Below are 5846 nucleotides of genomic sequence, written 5' to 3' on the forward strand. Positions count from 1 at the left end.
CTGCTGTGTTTAAAAATAAAATAATTTTTTTCTTAAAAAAAAAAAAAAAAAAAAAAAAAAAGACCAGAGCTTTATAGCAGTTAAAGCAAAGATACTTGTGGAGTCTGCTGAGCAGTGCAAATTCTCTCCACTCTTGGGCGTTCTTCAGGGCACTAAGTGCTCCAGAAGGCAAGCAATGAAGGATGGAAATTGGGTTATAAACCAAGGCAAAAAGCTATTAGTGTCTACCTGCGCGTGCCCCTCCCTGCACAAGCAGCTCAGAACTTCACAGCGGAGCACCCCTGCTTCTGCGGCGAGCATCCTGCCTCCTCACCCCCGCTGCCATCACAGACCTGCCAGGGGCTGCTGGGGTTTTCACAGCAACTGGGTTGGAAATGGACGTACGTAAAGGGGGAGGGGAAAAAAAAAAGTCTTAACACTGATCATCAGTTTTCATCTGAGCATTTAAGAAAATCAGTTGCTTTCTTCTTAGTATAGCCCACTAGCTTCCTTCTCCTGGGTTTGCTGGTCAGGTCACCTGCCACAGCCGAGTCAGAGGTGCAGGGGGCGAAAAGCACCGGCGGGCAAAGGTGCCCTGGATGCTGGGCAGGGAGGTGCTTCAGGGCCGACCCCAGGCTTCCCTGCAGGAACAGCACAGCCCGGGCCACGGGAGCTCCGCAGGGAGCTGGGAGCCGCAGCATCCCCCCGTGGTGAGGTGCACAGCCGGGGACCCATAGGAGAAAACAGAAATTCAGCATGGCCAGAGGTGGAAATCCCTGCGTGCCACCAGTCCCAGACAGACCCAAGACCTGGCCCCAGGGGCATGGAGGAGGCCCCAGAGGGGTGGGAGAGGAGGGGCTGCCACCCATGCCAGGGGCTCGGCACAGGTTTCTGTGCCTCCATCCCTGTGCCCAGAGAGTCACGGTGGGTCCGGGGAGACACCGGGGCCAAACGTCACTGTGCTCAGTGCCCTTGGTGCTAGAAGTGGCCACGGCCAGGCAGCACTGATGTGCGCCTGGACCACCCGGGGAGCGGGGGCAAAGGGGATGAGCCCCAGCCCTGCTGGCCCCAGCATGGGCAGGATCCCACCTCCCGTTCCGTCCCTGGAGGAAGACCGAGGCAGTCCAACCTGAAAAACGTTAAGCTACTTATCGCTGCTTTCTGGAGCCACCCCCAGCAGCGATGCGTGTTTTATTTCTAACTCATTACGGTTCCCTGCGGTTTGTATCATCCCGCGCTAGGCTGCGTGTGCGGTGCGGGGGCAGCCGGCCTCGTGGTCCTGCCTGCAGGCAGGAGCCGCCGGCGAGCAGCTCAGAGATGGTTAAACTGCGCAGCTGAAGGGGCTGCCCTGCTGCGAGATGCTTTTGTTCATGTGAAATAAAGGATTCCTTAAAAACTTGAGTGAAAATACTAGTTTTAATAAAACAAGAAGTTTATATAAAGGGAGCTGGACTTCCTCTGCATGTGTATCATTGGTGCTTTAAAAAAAATACAGGACATAGAGCACACTTTGGCCTGAGTCTCTCCCTGTTTGCGCTCCGTGCGCGGTTCGTCTTTGTGCTCAGGACCACCTGGCTGGCGTGGGCCTCACCGCGGGGGCTCTCGTGCCCCCATCTCCAATCCCCAGCTCCCCCGCAAAGCAAAGGCCCCGGGGCAGCAGGGAAGCAGTACGGGATTGTGGTCGACTGAGCTGGTTCACAAGGAAAGCCGAAATCTCCTTTTGTTTACGCAAGTGGCACAGCTTGAAGAAAAGCAACTGAGTTACGACGCTGCAAGTCCAGATAAAGGCAAGTGGGAAGAATTTTTAAAAAGTACTTGCTTTAAATAGCAAAAATGGTCATATTTCTAAAACAATACATGCACTGCACTGTACATTGCCTTCAAATCGGCAAATCCTGATTTCAGCGAGCTGGAGCCTTCCTTTCCCTCGCACTCGGCCGCTGTCGGTGTGTGCTTGCTGGGAGCACGGGCGGGCGCCAGGGCACAGCGTGCACGAGGCCGTGTGCCACAGACCCCGCGGCGCCTGCACGGGGCGCAGCCCTCCTCGGGACGCCGCACGGCCCCCACGCAGGAGCACAGCTCGCACACGGACACGCATCCTGCAGGAACACGGCTCATGCACACATGGACACGCATCCCGCAAGAGCACGGCTTCCTGGCAGCCTGGGCTGGGGATCAGGGGGTCAGGGGTGCAAACACAGCCATTAGAGCGCCTGCTGGGGAGAAGAAGCCAAACCCCCGGGCTCCTTGTGCCTGGGACTGCTACCTTGCTGTGCGCATTATTCTGGTTTTAATATTCTCTCCTCAGGTCCCCCACTAGCCTCAAAAACAAAGAAGATTGTGCTAGACAGATGTAGCAAACACCAATAGTGTGTCAACAGTATATAAACACGCAGGTACAGAAACATATGCATAAAGTGGAAAAATTAGGATGCTACAAAACAGGACTATCATCATCTTTACTGTGACTTCGTAAAGAGCAGATTCTTTTTGAAATTAGGCATTAAAATGCTTCGAAGGTCCATTTGGGCACCAGTTGCTGTTGATGGATGCGGGTCACGTCCCGCAGAATTTGAGCCCAGCCTATGCGAGGTGCACAAATACTTCACAGAAAGAAGTTGCTCTCGGCCTCACTGAATCGCATGCATGAGACCACAGACCAGAATTTGGGTCTACCACAAAACATTAAGATTATGAGAATGACATTTTATTATGTTGCCTTTCTAGCCTGCTATGGCTTTACAGGATCATTTGAAAAATATTTTGATCATTTCAAACCTGTAAATGGTGAGAGTAAGGACAGTTTGCGAACTCTGAAGAAGGCTATTTAATTATGTGCATGTCCTCTAATGAAGACTCTAGGTGGCTAAAATTAGAACCGGCAAAAATCATGAATAATCATTAGCTCTGTGCATGCCAAATATCAGCTCATTTAAAAATGAAATTGTAGCTAACCAATTCTTAATAGATGAGGTACAGGGACTGCCTCTTTATTTATATATATATATTTTTAATATAAAATACATATACACACACCTTATATACATTACACATATATATGTGTACACACACATATGTATGTATCAGCTTGCTATATGTTCTGCAAGGGTTCATTTAGGACCGTAGGAATAGACAAGGACTTCTTGGGCCGTTGCACACAATCCCTGCTACTGCCTGCATCACCGCATGCAAGTTATTCACACAAATACATCGACTTCTATCTCAAAAACTGTTGCAGTATTTTTACCCCTTCCTCTCCTAGGAAGGAGGTTGCAGAATCTTTTTCCTCTAATGGTTAGGAACCATCTCCAAACCGACAGCCTGAACATACGTGTAGTCATGCTGCCCTCCCTTTTTTTTTTTTTGGCCAGCATTGTCTTTTAGCTTAAGTAGCCCTTCTTACTTGCCTCCAGATACCCGCACAGACATTGATCATATCCTCCCTCAAGCTCCATCTTGCAAGGGCAAATAATCTGTGTTGCTTTAGCCTTGTATCCTAAGTCAGCAGTTCAATGGCATTTGGAAAGACAAAGCTCTCTGCCACAGCTGACCTAAGCACTGCAGCAGGTTTGCACAGCAGACACTGATGCTGGCATGCTGCACTGCACCGTAAGAATTTTGCACAGATATTATACCCATTCATGGAATATGAAAATATGCATTTCTTACAAAAACAGCGTGCAACTTTCACTTGTGTCACCACTGGGTGCACGCACTCTGGTCAGACGCGCAAAAGAAGAGTGAACCACCATGTGTGGCTAGTGCTGTCCAGGTCAGAGAGGAAAGCTTTTGTCTGCTTTCCTCACCTGGAAAGCCACCTCCCTCTGACCACAGAGGACTTCTGGCAGATTAAGACCCACAGAACTTGACTCAAGTAGCTGTATTTGTCCTCTTTTCCCCAGAACGTGGTTTAGAGATTGCTCATCCTTCCCACTCTCCATGGGGTTATCTCTAAATAGCGAATATCCCAAAGTAACATAACATTTTAGACCCTGACACATTGCAAGCTGCCCAGGTAAACCTCCCCATGTATCTGGGCAGGTGAAGCGATGGTCAGAATCCAAAACCTGCCACCAGGAGCGAGAGGACAGAAGGCTCTGAAGAAGCAGTTTGTTATATCCAGCACAGATTTTGGACCAAATTTTACTGGGACTCCTCTGCTTCATGCCAGGTCAGGGAGTGACACTAGCAATAAATCTACTAAAATCAGCCAAATTAACTTGCATTTGGGACTGTCACGCAGTAGAAGCCTATTGGTGAATGTTAGGTTTTATTGAATTATTTCTCCCCCTGCATCCATTTTAATGAAACATAGGGGCAGATGAAGAAAACTACTAAAAAACCCCCAAGCAATTACCCTGCAAGGCAGGTCTTCCTACACTCAACAAGCTCTATGCTTGTCACACTGAGCTTTAAGTAACCAGGATGTTTTAGTCAAAAAAAAAAAAGCCATCATGCCATTAAAAGCCATGTTGATGTTCACTCCACGTACATTTTCCTTCTTATTTTGTATTCAATAGTAACATATTAGAAATAGAAATATGCATGCAATTCCCTCAAGCTTTCAGTTTTCTGCAGGAAGTTAAGGCTATGATGAGTCATAAGCAGGCAACTAGAACAAAACAGAGATGCTACATTTGAAAAAGGAGAAGAGTTTAACACTTGAATTTTTCAAAGTGAACAACTGTCACAATAAACAAGTTGGAATCAAGATTCTCCATTAAATTGCAGCTACATTTGGTCCTGCTGCACATCTGCATTCAGGTTACCCTGACCACTCTCCTATTTGATCCCGACCGCTCTCCTGTTGACGCAAGAGCTCGAAGCCAACCTCCAGCCACACCACCAAGTTCAACAGGCTTTTCTCTTCAAGAAAGAAGTTGCTCAGCTTTGCATTTCTCCTCTCCTTCCAGAATAGCCACTGCCAGGACCTACAGGATAAAACATTTGCAGACACTTTCCCCACCACTCTGCAACCCATGCAAGGTCCATCATGTCAGTGAGCAGCATTCCCCAGGTGCTCCAATACCAAAAAGCCTGGTTGCTCAAGCTAACATGTCCAAAGATGACAGGCAGTAACAAGGCAGGTGGACACATTCCCTACAAACCAGGCCAGATATGAAACCGCCGTATGCACGTGAGCTTGCTACAGACACGCACTGTAACGGCACAAAACCAAAACCAAGTTTTGCCAGACTTGGCTTGAAGACAGGAACAGCGAGCCCCTCTCCCCCGGCAAAGCTGAGGTCCTGGAAAGCTTCTACATGTAGGTGGGAGACAACCTCTCTATAGAGAGAGACTGGGTCGGTATCTCAGAGATCTACTTACCTCGAGTGCACTTGCACTCTTCTATCGGGGGGGGGGGGGGGAAGGAGGTAAACCTTACTAGGAACAGAGGACATAATAGGAGAGAAAATGGTTTTGCTTCCTGGAAACCAACTGCAAAATAAAGCCTTTAAAGCAATACTAAAAAAGCATGAACGTCATCACCAGCCTTCATATGCAATTCAGCCATTCTGCACTGCTTTTATTAATTTTCCATTAAACTCATTTCTACTAAAACCTATTATTCACTGCTAAGACCAAGCTACTACTCTACTACAGCAACATTAACCTCCATAAAATAATTAAAGGATGGATTATCAGCATGAGACCTTATGTGTCACCTCTCTGGAACCTAATGTGTCTTTCAATGGCCTAGAATATAATGAGATGTTCAAATATAGAAAGTTGAGTTACCGCTTTTCTCAGTTGTGACATCTATTCAGCCAGAAAGATCCAACTTCTCAACTGCATTACTTATAATTTACTTTTGACCCTGGGTAGTTGAGAGTAATCTTTAAGGAAGCTATCCCTTTGAATCTCGT

The sequence above is a fragment of the Gymnogyps californianus genome, chromosome 20 (genome assembly GCF_018139145.2).
Source record: "Gymnogyps californianus isolate 813 chromosome 20, ASM1813914v2, whole genome shotgun sequence".
NCBI classification, from domain to species: Eukaryota; Metazoa; Chordata; class Aves; order Accipitriformes; family Cathartidae; genus Gymnogyps; species Gymnogyps californianus.